This window comes from Phoca vitulina, unplaced genomic scaffold, assembly GCF_004348235.1.
Source record: "Phoca vitulina isolate PV1807 unplaced genomic scaffold, GSC_HSeal_1.0 scaffold38, whole genome shotgun sequence".
Classification (NCBI taxonomy): Eukaryota; Metazoa; Chordata; class Mammalia; order Carnivora; family Phocidae; genus Phoca; species Phoca vitulina.
This window is the reverse complement of record NW_022589741.1, coordinates 6,993,292-7,006,951: the sequence shown is the minus strand read 5'-3', so window position 1 is coordinate 7,006,951 and position 13,660 is coordinate 6,993,292. Positions and strand designations below refer to the sequence as shown.

Genomic DNA, 13,660 nt, shown 5'->3' with positions numbered 1-13,660 from the left:
TCCTTAAGTTCTACTTTGATGTTTGCATTGTAACCCATGTTTTCTTTTTTTTTCAGTGAATATTGACATAACGTATCTTTATTCCACTGTTTATCTTAACTTTTCTGAGTTACTTTTGAGTATATCTCTTACACACAATGTAGAGTTGGATTCTGTTTTCTGACCCAATTAAAAATCACTTCTTCTAATAGCGAGATTATTTCCTTTACATTTATTTTTATAAGATAGGCTTATTACTTCTTTTATTTCATGTTTCTGCCTTCTCACTGCTTCTATTTTCTATCTTGATATGGTCAGTGTTTGTGGTTTTTCCTCTTTAATTTTCTTCCAGTGATTTTATGGATTAAAGCCCATATTTAGTTTCACCAATGATTTCTTTTAAATCCTTAGGTACCAGCTTTCTCAGGTTATTAACATGAAATAATATCTAATGACTGATAGCTATTAAGATGAAGAATTTATTAGGGATAACATTTCTTTCCATTTCACAGGTTTTTCTTGGTATCCTCTGGGCGTTCTTCCTGGATAATTACTGAATTATTAAAATAGTAGTCTTTTAGAATTTATTATTTCTTTCCTTTAAAGATTTATTCATTTCAGAGATAGATAGCGCGAGTGGGGGAAGGAGCAGTCGGGCCGATGTTGGGGGCGTCTGGGGTTGGGTTGATGGACCTGGAGATCATGACCTGAGCTGAAACCAAGAGTTGGACCCTTAGCCAATGGAGACATCCAGGCGCCCATAGAATTGATTATTTCTACTTTCAAGAATTACACTTGCATCTTGTTTTATAACCTTATGTGCCAGGTCATTTAGATTTGGTTACGTGTTTTAACTCACGTACCTGGGCCTTTCATGCCACCGTACCTGAACCTGTGACCTGAGCTGAAGGCAGATGCTTAACCGACTGAGCCACCCAGGCGCCCAGTTGTGTATTTTCTGAAGATTTGCATATTTGATAAGATTTTTCCATTATTGCTATATGAAAAGGACACTTTACTGAATTGTAGAACTCATGAGTCATGGCGGTTTCCTTTAAAAATTATGGGATTCCCTTTACTTTTGGCATTGAATGTTGGAGAGAAGATGTCTGACTCCAGTCTGGTTTTTTTGTTTTTATTTTTAATCTTCTCATAGATAACCTGGAGTGCTGGGTGTTGCATAAGGTTGGGGGCTGGATTGTTCCACAGCCTCAATAGGGTAGGGAGGGAATGGGGTCACATGTGGGTCAGGATGGGAGGGAATTGATGTGTCATGGAAGTTGTGTTTCCACTCTTCACTGAAATTATTGCAGATAGTTTACACTTGTTTTTTTGTTCAGCCTCCAAGTACACATGATGGGCACAGCTTTCTCTGGGATCTTCCCTGGGGCTTTTATGCACCAAACTGGAAGGGTGACTTGTCATTGCGGATGGACGACTCTCTACGTACAGTGTCCCAAATATCTCTACTTTGAGAGTGCATTTTAATATATCAGGAGGAAATGGTCAGGCAGGTAAAATTCTGGATGAGAGAAAACAGAGCTGGCAGAATCTCATTGGTGGTCCCGCTCCCAAATATGCTGCGGTTAATTCCCATAGGAAGTGTCTCCATGGGAGTGCTCTACATGTTTCTCATGGTCGTTTTTGCCCTTTCAGAATGGGGTTGAGGGTCCTGCCTCCTTCCCCATTTTAGGAAAGTTCCTTCTCCATGTCAGAAGGAATCTGGGCTGCTATTGAGACCCCGAGGAGGCTTCGAGGTTTTCTGTTATACCCTCTGGCTTGCTTTTCTGCCCTGCTGCTGCAACCTCTGGATCTATGCATCTGTCCTGTAGGTTGCTCACCTTCACCTCTAGCTCTCACCCTCGTTATTAGGGATTGCTGGAGAGATCTGTGAAGACCCGCTTCGCTTCTCGCGGCAAGCACCACCTCCAGAGTGGAAGAACCTCATCGGCTTCAGGTGAGATCTTTTGATCCTGTCTCTTCTTGACTTTATAGATCAGATAATCCTCTCTCTTGGCAACATCTCACTTTCAGCACTGAGGACTTGTTTTTGGTATTTTGCTTTTATGATTTTTGTCTGTTTCTGGGAGGAGGATTTGAAACTAGGTGTTCCAGCATCACCTGCCCTAGAATTCAAATGATTCCAGAGAACTTTTTTGCAAAAAAAAATTCATTCACAGTTCATCTCCTTCTTAAGAGTCAGAAAGATTCCTTTGATAATTCTTTTTTTTCTGGTCACCCTCAGCAAGGTGGCCTTAGCTCATTCAGTTTTCAACTGGATAGTGTTAGCTTTCTTTGGACTTCGATCCCCCAAACTTGGGGGTGCTCCTTTCTTTTGAAGAGTAAATATTTTATTGGTAAGTAAATGCTTTCAGTGGCAATGATAAATCCACTTGAGCAGGAGACAATAATCAACTCAAAAGAATACACGCTGGCTAATCATCAGAAAATGTGTGGCCGTTAGGGCTGTCACTTAGAAATCCAAAATCATTCAGAGGCCAAATCTTAAGATCCATCCTCTGATTAGTCCATATGGAAGAGGTCCATAGCACCTGGAATCTGTGGAATTCTGTAGATTATCACCTTCTAATCAAACATGACCCACTGGCACATAACTATGACTTTTAAAGAAATCTGATGAACTATTGGGGAACATTTTGTCTCCTTGCAAACCAATTGCTCTTTTTACAAATACTGGATTTTGGATCACTCTGGTTTTTTGCAATCACAATGACACCTCTTTGGCTACCATAAAAATGTCAACAAAGATTTTCTGCAAAGACAATATCTGACTTTGAATTGCAGGCTCTGTTGATGGTCCAGAACACACGAGGACACCACCAACATATTCAAAAGCACAATGAGGTATACGGCCATACTGAACAGTACAGCTGACGAGTTGAAAGGCTTTTCCCAGAACACCACGAAGCAGAATTCTATGTAGATCCTGCCACCACTGAACATATAGAGGTCTGTTCTACAATGCGTTCCATTTTTACGGTGAGTGCAGGCCTTCCAGAAAAACAAACAAACAAACAAACATCTCAAACGTGTCTCATGATTCATGGTTTCAGGATTCCTCTGGCCTCAAAGAAGCCTAGGGGCTCTCACCCAGGACCCAGGGAGCCTTTCTTACCTGGGCCACAGTTAGGATGATCCTTTTCTGAGGCCTGTCATCCACAATGCTCTAACCACAATCTCTCTGGAGCAGTGGGTGTGGGCCTGAAGGAGAGGAGAGCAATAGTAGTAAGTAGGTGTGCTAGCAAGCGCGCTTCATCCCTTGGGCCACCTGGAGGGTGGCTGGCAGACTGCGGACCCATCAAGTATTGTGACTGGCTTCACTCCAGACACCTCCCACTCACTTGCAGACACAATTTATTTTGCAGATTATCTCTGGCAAAATGTTATCTCCCTGGCTTCCCTGTGCCCTTGAGGATACTATTGGGCATCTTTTTTCCCCATCTATCAGGTAATGAATATACAAAAAAGCAAACAAGTTTTAAATGTAACTGGGAAAATAAATCTACTGCAAATAATGTTGTAATACAAAAGCAATGTAAAAGATTTTCGGATTATCTTTGCTGCTGTACATTATTGTGAGCATAGAGGATGAGTTGACTCAGAACAGTGTTGACTTGTGCATTATGTCTATAATTCCTCACCCCCTAATCCTCAGATAAATCCCTTACTGAAATGACTTCATGTACCAGCAATCACATTTCAGCTGCTTTCAACATGACATCTTAGCTATTTTTCTGAGTGTTACCTTTTAACTATTTCCACCAAATGAGGCATAAATTTGGAATGTTATATACTTACATTATCTTTTTGAAGCATTTTTTCCCTATAAAAATGTATGCATTCTAATTTTTCTTGTAAGGGATTAAGGGTGGCGTCCTGATTTAGAACATTTCCATCTCTCTCTGACATTTAGTAAGCTGTTAGCGACAACTGATGAATGTAGCTTACTGTCTTCAAGTTACATCAGTTATATAGTGAACTGAATGAGAATATATTAAGCTTATTTTTAGAATGTTCCCTCTTATAAACGCATCCCATATGTCATAGAGACTTAGCAGCCCCAGTAACGTGGGAAGTGAACTTGTCAGATATCACTCCCTTTGCAGGGTCAGGTCTAATCGAAACTTAGAAAGGGAAGTAGGGGACCACTAAAGAAAATTCCAAGTGATTCAAGTAGCAGTATTTATAAACCTCTGAGTCAGTCATGATTCAGCGCCAAAGCGCAGTACTAAGGACAGTGTTTAAAGAGACAGTGGTGTGAAATTAAAGCTCGGACCACCTGTGGTTCGTATTTGTGGGTATTTGGCGTTATGAGTAGGCAAAACATTTGGCACAAAACCGTTTCACTCCAGGCTCATTTGTGTAATTCTTCACAAACTTGAAAAGCAAATTTAAACTCTTCCTCCCAATCATTTTATTTTTAAAATAATCCAAGCAGAGAAGGAGGTATCCTGTGAAAGTTCATTTAAAATTAAAATTGGAAGTCTAACTGGATTTTTAAAACACAGGACTAGCATTTCTTGAGTATTTCACACCAGATACACCACGACTATGTGTTGGTCCCATAATGCCCATTTTATAGATGTGAAACTCGACTTAGACTTTCTGAAAGCAACACAGCTAATAAATAATTTTCAGTCATGATTTAAACTCAGATACTTGCTGTCAGACAGACCAAAGTTGCCCACACCATGCTATCTCCTGTGGTGAAAAGAAGTGACGTGCCATGTTGAAAGAGCGAAACCTGCAAACGCAACTTGGGTTTAAAGTAAACTCCCTAACGTTTTAATCATGGAGATAAAATGATGGAGATAAAATCAGAAATCATTTTTGAAATTTTGGAGGATAAAAGTATAATTTAAATGAAGATGGTACTTGTCTCTCTTTGGATTGATATTGGTAGAATTATAACCTCCAATTTTCACTCTTTTTCCTTTTGAATTTTGAAGACAGATTCAGGGCAACTTTGTCATATTAGTGATGATCACTCTAGGTGTATCTGACAATTTTCCTTCTAGAATGATGTTGGATTATGATGAGTTTCCTAAGTAGAATACGTGGGGGACCAAGTATTCAGGTTTTTGACATCAGTTGGTCATGTGGGGACAGACTCCATCAGGGATTTTAAAAAGGGCCAGGAATCATCAGGTTTGGCGATGCTTAGCAATGCAGCGTGTTCTTCCAGCCCCCCAGGGCAGGACGGTTATGGAGCCCCCACCCCTCCAGGGTAAATCTGGCTCCCTGAATGACTGGACCCCTTCCATTGCCGGTCAAGGTACACGTGCAAACAGTGCAAGGCGACCACAGAGACGTTATATCCTTGTGGCATGGATAGCCCTCGAGCTACAGAAAGGAAACCACACAGAACAGGGGTCCCCACAGACTTGGATTCACAGAGCAATACCTCTTTTATCCATACATACATTAATTTATTTGGGGGGCATAGGGTTGTCAAACTGTTATTTTTCAAGTAAGTTGTTAAAAAAAAAAAAAGCCCTTGTCATCTACCATCATTTCAGAAAAGAAAGGCCACTTTAAAGATAAAACAAGGAAGGACCTAAGATGAAGATCAAGAACACCTAAATGGAATAGATTTACCTTCACTAAAAACTCACTTTCTGGCACTTATCTCTAATTTTTGCCTCAACCTGTTGGAAACTAAGTCATGGATCAGCACTGGCTAGGGACTGTTGCCAGACAAACCTTGACTATGAAGCATCTGGAAGCTGCACATGAGTCCTAGAACTTTGGCTCACTCACCAGACCTGAGGGAAGTCTGGAAAAAGCGCCCTAAAAAAAGCCCAGAACAGGGTCTTATGCACATGGCATGTGCAAAAACTGTTTGTGGTTGAAATTGAAGAAAGATGACTGTTTGCCCGGTGCCTGCAGAGGGGACAGAGAGTCACTCCAGGGTAACTGAGGATGCCCGCTGCTCTTTATCCTCTGCTGGGAGGCATGGGGGTGGGGCTGCAGTATGAAGGTCACAGCCCTCCCCTCAGGAACCAGCCGGTCCAGCCCGAAGGCCCAGACTGAGGCCTCGCTGCATTCTCAGGGACTGAACATCCCCTCAGAGAGGCTCCCCAGGTGCCCCCATGCCACCCTCTGCCTCAGTGGGCCTCGTGATCCTCTTGCTGGGATCTCCTTGGCCCAAGGATGTCAACGCAGAGTAGTGAGGAGATCACCAACTTTCAAGATAAGCAGACCTGGTTGGAATCTTTATAAAATTAAACTTAGTATCTACAGATGCCTTTCTCCTCAGACTAACTGCGTCTGAGGATCTACATCAAAACGTAACAGGCCAACTGCATTGAACACAGGCATAAACAAAAATAGAAATTTTATATTTTAAAAGCAGTTATTAAAATAACCCACTAAAAATCAGTGTTCATGCCTTATTTTAAAAAAAAATATTTCTAATAGGGTTTGGTTGATATATTTAGCTTTTTAGGTATCTGGTACATACCGATTTATGACTGTTACATCTTTTTCATAAAGGGTGTTTATGTTTTATCATCTTCCTCTTGTCCTGATTAATGCTTTTAATCTTACACGTGGCTTTGCCAATTCTAATTGTACTGTCGCTTTTCCTCTTTCCTTTCTTTTCTTTTTTAAAAGAATGCATTTTCCTGATATCTGCTTGCCTCTTCATTTCTTTTCAACATTAAACAAATCACTTGGTTTTAAGTGTGCTTTGAAATAAGATACATCTGCTTTTTAAAGTCCAATCTGACAATTTTTGTCTTTGAAAGATGAATCCAGCTCATTCATATTTAATGGAATATCAGATATCTTTGATTTTATTTCTTTCATCTTACCTCATGCATGCCATTTATGTTACTTTGTTTTTCCTTTCTTCCCCTTAATTTTGGTGGGTTGATCAAGGTACCATTAATTCTCTCCATTTTACCTATGAAATGTAGAGGTTCTAGCACAATCTCCCACTCCTCTAGGTATTACTCTCCCATTTTGCTCATTTCTACTGAACGCTTCTTTTCTCTGCGGTGAATACGAAAACCAGGGGGCAGCTATACCTCTCCATCAAAGTATTTTATTTTCTGATTGTCCTTTTCCACCTTCATAACGCTTTTACTTCCTCACTCTTATCTCAGATAAAAACTTAAGTTCTTCCTTTCTCTACCTGCTCCTTCCTCCCTTCCCAAGGATTGATGACAGTTTAGTACTTTTGGACATTTGTAGGTTTTCCCTGTAGGATGTTTCTTCTATCTGTATGACCATTATTTAGCACTGACCCTACAAATTCCCAGGCATCCATCATTTTCCATTCAGACTTATATATATCTAAGTGGAAAACTGCACACACAAACACACACACGCATGCGTGCACGTACGTACATATGTAGAGACAGAGACTCACATTCATGCTGTTTCCTCACCATCTTGTGCCCCACTAGAGACTCTGTTCTGCATTTTGTCGACTTACAATCCTTCCCGAAGTATTTCCTTAGATAAATCTCTAAGGGTGACAGAAGCCCTGGATGTTTGCAGAGTAGCTCCCAGCCTCCCCTCACCCTGGCAGGTGGCTCTCTCAGCAAGGGGTGGGATTTGGGCTTGGGATCCTCCTCCCTCCATTCTGTGCATGTAATTCCTCAGTCTCAATCTCCTGTCTTCTCCCAATTTGTGTTGACCTTTTCCTTTGTACATCACATAGTTTTCATGTCTGACAGCCTATACATTTTTTTATGCTTAAACTTAGGAATTCTGCCACAACATGCCCAAGCGTGTTTTTGTTTGCTTGTTTGTTTGTTTTTAATTTCCCCCATCAATTCTGTCTGAAACTCCATGAGCACTTTAAATTTGCAGACTTGAGTCTTTCTTCAAACCAGGAAAGTGTCTCCTATTATTTCCTTAATTAATGCATTCCTGCATCTGTTCCTTTCCCTCCTTCAGAACTCCTATTATTCACATGTTAGGTCTCTGCATCTGTCCTCCAAGCCCTTTTTACAAATTTCTCATAATGATTTCCATCTCTTTGTGTTTTTCCTTTCTGTGTGAAGATATCTTCGGCTTGATCATTACAAGCCCAAATTCGATCCCCAGCAGAGAATAACAGCTCCTTCACTTCAGCTCTGGAATATGTAAAGTGAAAAAAAAGGGGGGGTGGGGGAAGCCTCTTTGAGGTTGAGCCTTTTTTTCTCATATTGAGATTGCATTTCTTTGAGTGCTATTGTTGTTATTATTTTTTAAAATTTCATCAAAAAATAAAAAGCTGTCTTCTTTCCTCTCCTGCAGTTCTTGTTTACAAGGAGCTGCTAGTTTTTTTTTTTAATTTTTTTTATTGTTATGTTAATCCCCATACATTACATCATTAGTTTTAGATATAGTGTTCCATGATTCATTGTTTGTGCATAACACCCAGTGCTCCATGCAGAACGTGCCCTCCTCAATACCCATCACCAGGCTAACCCATCCTCCCAACCCCCTCCCCTCTAGAACCCTCAGTTTGTTTTTCAGAGTCCATCGTCTCTCATGGTTCTTCTCCCCCTCCGATTTCCCCCCCTTCATTCTTCCCCTCCTGCTACATTCTTCTTCTTCTTTTTTTCTTTCTTAACATATATTGCATTATTTGTTTCAGAGGTACAGATCTGAGATTCAACAGTCCTGCACAATTCACAGCGCTTACCAGAACACATACCCTCCCCAGTGTCCATCACCCAGTCACCCCATCCCTCCCACCCCACCCCCCACTCCAGCAACCCTCAGTTTGTTTCCTGAGATTAAGAATTCCTCATATCAGTGAGGTCATATGATACATGTCTTTCTCTGTTTGACTTATTTCGCTCAGCATAATACCCTCCAGTTCCATCCACGTCGTTGCAAATGGCAAGATCTTATTCCTTTTGATGGCTGCATAATATTCCATTGTATATATATACCACATCTTCTTTATCCATTCATCTGTTGATGGACATCTTGGCTCTTTCCACAGTTTGGCTATTGTGGACATTGCTGCTATAAACATCGGGGTGCACGTAGCCTTTCGGGTCCCTACTTTTGTATCTTTGGGGTAAATACCCAGTAGTGCAATTGCTGGATCATATGGTAAGGGAGCTGCTAGTTTGGGGCCTTCTGCTTGTTTTTCCTGCTCTGACTGCCGGGTCCTATAGGTGCTGCTGTTAGGGGCTCCGTTCACTCTGGGGCTCTTGGCTCAGCTCCTCTGAATGGGCGGTATACAGCCTGGCAAGCAGTCAGCCCTTGCTCATGGGGGGTCCAGCGCATATGCTGCTGGTCGGGAGGTTCTCCTGGACAGTTCTTCTCCACGCAGTGACCCAGCGATACAGGTCAGTCCCTTCCATCTAGTGGATCTTTAATCCTTCGGGACTTTCTCATAATCTTCTGTGGGATCCCGGGGTGAATCCAGTAAGCCATACACAGTTTTGAAGGTGACAAGTGCTATTAAAATAGAGCGGGACAAGGAGCTCATGTGAATATGTTGGGAGTATGTATGGGGGTACAATTGCAGTTTAAATAGGAATAGTCAGAGCGGTTTACTAGGAGCACAACATCGAAGAGTGTTGAGACAAGAGGCTCTCTGAGGCAAGAGCATCCCAGGCAGAGGGACTAGCCAGTGCAAAGGCACTGAGATGAGAGGAAGTCTGGCGTATTTGAGAAGCAGCAAGCAGCTGGTGTGGCCGGAGGGCAGTGGAGTAAATATGGAGGAGAATATTGAGAGATCAGGTTAGAGAGGTCACGGAGGGCCTGATCAGTGAAGACGCTACCGCAGTAATTCAGACCAGAGGCAGTGGAGGATGGCTCTGTGGTGGTAGCAGTGGGGAGGGGTAGAGTGTAAAGTCGTCAAATCTTAGATACTTCCTAAAGGTAAAGCCAAAGGGATTTCCTGACTGATTTGAGGGACAGTGTGAGATAAAGACAGGGATTAAGGATTTTGTTTACTTAAGCAACACTGATGTAGCACTTACACCATGCGTAGGTACGGGTCTAAGCATCTGACAAATACTAGCTCATTTAGTCCCCATATTACCCTTAAAGGACATTGTCATCTCATTTTTAAGATTAGGAGACTGAAACACAGAAATGTTAAGGAATTTGTCCAAGGTTACACAGCTATTGTCAAATCCAGGATTTGAACCTAGCCAAGTTAGCTCTGAAGTCTGTGATGTTAACCATCACTATTGTGCCTTCCGTGTGGGGATTCTGCCAGTTGCTGAAAATGTCTATTCCAATTAAATAAGGTTTAATTGGGACTAGGGAACGAGGCACTAGTGAGATAATCACAGGATGGGTATCTGGACTCACTGGGCTCATGAAAGACTTAAGCCAAAATTATACTTATCATCTGACTTCCACTTATCATCTGGTCCTCATTTGGTCTGGTAGACCACAGTGGCATTTGGGGTTCTCAGGAATGAGTGCTGACTCAGAGCCAGTCTTCTGTAATTCCAGAAAAGTTTGGGTATTTTCACTTCCATAGTGCACAGTCATCCTGGTAAATGACCATATTCCCTTTGGGGAAGAGTGGGAGGAAGATTTATGGTACTTGTGGCACTGGGTCTCTCCTCAAAGGACATTTTATTGGGGTCCCTGTACATATGGAAAAAAAGAAAAAAAACCTCTGACTTTAAGGAAATAAGATACGAATGCTGAGATTTTGGCTTGAACAAGGAAGGATAGATGCTACTGACTGAGATGGGAGATTATGGGGTGAACCAAACTTGAGGGCGGCAGGAACATCAGCAATTCCATTTTGGGCATATTCATTTTGGAATATTTTTTTAGACATCCAGTGGAGTTGCTGAGTAGATGGTTGGATGGATGAGCCAAGATCTCGGGGTGGGGGGGGGTCCAGCATGGAATTATAAATCCAGCAGTCGCCAACACAAAGACAATCTATTTAAAGCCATTAGATGCCAGGGGAGAATAGGGAGAAATGGGAGAGGGTCTAAGAGCCAAGTGCTGGGCGTGGAGAAGAATATAAACCAGTAAAGGAGGCAGCTGGTGTGTGGCCATGAATGCCAAGAGAGTAACGTGTTTCCAAGAAGTCGAACGTGATCGATCATATCAAGCATTGCTGATACATCAAGTGGGACGAGGATTGAGCATCGATTCATTCGTGACCTTGGAAAAGCAGTTTTGGGGAGTGGCGGTGATGAAGTGTGGTGATGGTCGAGTGTGATGACAGAGCTCGAGGAGGACAGAGTGAAGAGTCAAATCTTTTAAGAAGTTTTGCTGTAAAGGAGAACAGAAAAATGGGGAATAGCTGAAGGGGTAAGTAAAGTCCAGAGAAGACATTTTTATAAGGCGATTAAGATAAAACTGTGTTTATACGTGCTGGAAATGGCCCCGCCACTAGGTAAGGCAAATGGATCGTGACCCAGAAGGGAACATTCCTGGAGTGATGCATGAATAGGCAAAGGCGGTTTTATTACAAATGTAATCAAACCATAAACTCTAAACCACTGAGATTTACTCAAATTCAACACTCTTTTGCTTTTCTGCTTCTTTCATACCTCGTCGGTTATCAGGGCCAAATCTGTGTAAGAGCAGCGTGTCCTTGGGAAGGACTGTGCAGAGGCACGTCCCCTGTGAGTCTGATGTGGACAGCGATGCAGACCCTCTGTGTATGGGGGGTTCGCAGGATGAATGCTGCCAGTGCCATTTTGTGGGACTCTGGACAGGAGGGGCTGGTGGGGGGCATCCTTAAAGTTGAAGACCTAGGGAACGTTTGGTTCCATTTGTCACGGCAGCGTGCACAGTCCTTCATGCACGGTCCTCTGGCCCCTGACAGGCATGCATGTGGTGGTGACTGGTCGGGAGAGACCACAGTTTGCCTCCTCCACGGAAGGCGGGGCTGCTTCTCTGTGGTCATCTGCTGTTTAGTACCCTCAATGTGTATCCGTTTTGCAATTTTTGTGTCAGATTATCTATTCATTTACTTTACCTAAGTATTACATTGTTAACAATTGTTCAATCCTCTCGTTATCACACTTAGAAACCAAAACCCTGCCAGGTGGCTTTTAGCTTAAGAAAATTGAAGAAAAACTGGGAGCCTTTAAGCACTAATAATTACAAGGTTTAATTTTTTTCCTTTTTTCTTTCCCAAGCAAACTTTTTTTTTCAGTATTATCTGCAGTATATGACACAAAGGTTGATTCCCAGAGGACAGAAAGGTGATATACTCCGATTGTGACAAGTGCCCCAGGACGGCGGCAGAGGCTTCATGAAAGACAAAGGATATTAGGTTCTGAAAATCATTCACCACTGGCTCTTGTCTGCTGTTATTCCGATTACTCGGTCTCCTCATGAAGCTAATTTCTAATCGAGTAGCTTCTAAATTCGAACCATGGTACATTTTGTGCATTTGCAGAACTGGGGTGCCGCTGGGGACAACACCCCAGTTCCCACCCTCAGACTGTTTGTGGAGGTGAGGACACAGCACACGCTGGAATCCGCGCTTGCTGCGTGCTCGCCGTGCACACATGCTGCCACGACCCACTGAGAGGTCAGCCTCCTCGTCCCGACCACGTCTTGCTGAGGGAGGATCCACGCCGTCTTCACCCCCCTTTCTGCAGGGCCCAGCGGTGTCGGCCGCATAGAGGCACCCAAGAGGTGTTTGTCAAATGAACGCATACGTTAAGTGAATAATAAACCAGGAAACCCGGCTATTCATTTCTGCTTGAAAGTAGCTTGCAGTTTAGAAGACAGGGGCAATACATCTAGTTTTCAGTTTCACTGCAAATGAACTCCACCCACCCCCAACACTTTCATCAGAATTAACTTTTTTATTTGCTTAGTGTTTGGGGGCCTCTTTGTTTTTCTATGACTCTCATTTTGAGTCAGGTGGCAAAGAGGTAAGATCTGGTTTAGGGTATCCATCTGTACCACAAGAAGCTTTCAGCAGAGACTATAATGTTTCTCTCCTCTCCACCAGGCTCCACTTGATGTGGATGTGGACCGCTGTCCTTCACTTCAAAGACTTGGTGAGCACCTGCCCTTCTGCCTGGGAGGTCCCCCCAAAAAACTCCTGGGCAGGGAGGCTGAGAGGATTCCTATAAGAAGCTGTTGTTGGAATCAGAAATTTTGGTTTAATGAGAAGTTTGAGTAGATGGTTTTGATTCCACCTACCTCTTTGTATGACATTAGGTAAAATTCTCAACTTCTTGGATCTCAGTTACTTCTTTTGCACAAACGTGGGTAAAGCTGATCTTGATGGACGTTGTGAGTGTTTAGTGAGGTGATATATAAATACAGCATGGGTACAGGCCCTTAGTTAGTGCTCAATGTTGACACCGCTATCATCACCACCACCATCACCACCACCACCACCATCATCATCAACACCACCACCATCATCATCAACACCACCACCATCACCATCACCACCACCATCATCATCACCACCATCACCCGCACTACCACCACCACCACCATCACCACCACCATCACCACCATCACCACCATCATCACCATCACCCACATCACCACCATCACCACCATCATCACCACCACCCACATCACCACCACCACCACCATCAGCATCACCACCACCACCACCACCATCACCATCACCCACATCACCACCACCACCACCATCAGCATCACCACCACCACCACCATCACCACCATCATCATCACCACCATCACACACATCACCACCACCACCACCATCACCACCACCCATCAC

At 42.9% G+C, this 13,660-nt stretch overlaps 1 pseudogene; it reads right to left on the bottom strand.

The window, feature by feature from the left end:
• Positions 1–2,414: 2,414 nt before the first annotated feature.
• Positions 2,415–13,660, bottom strand: part of LOC116646811 — a 23,486-nt pseudogene continuing 12,240 nt past the window's right edge.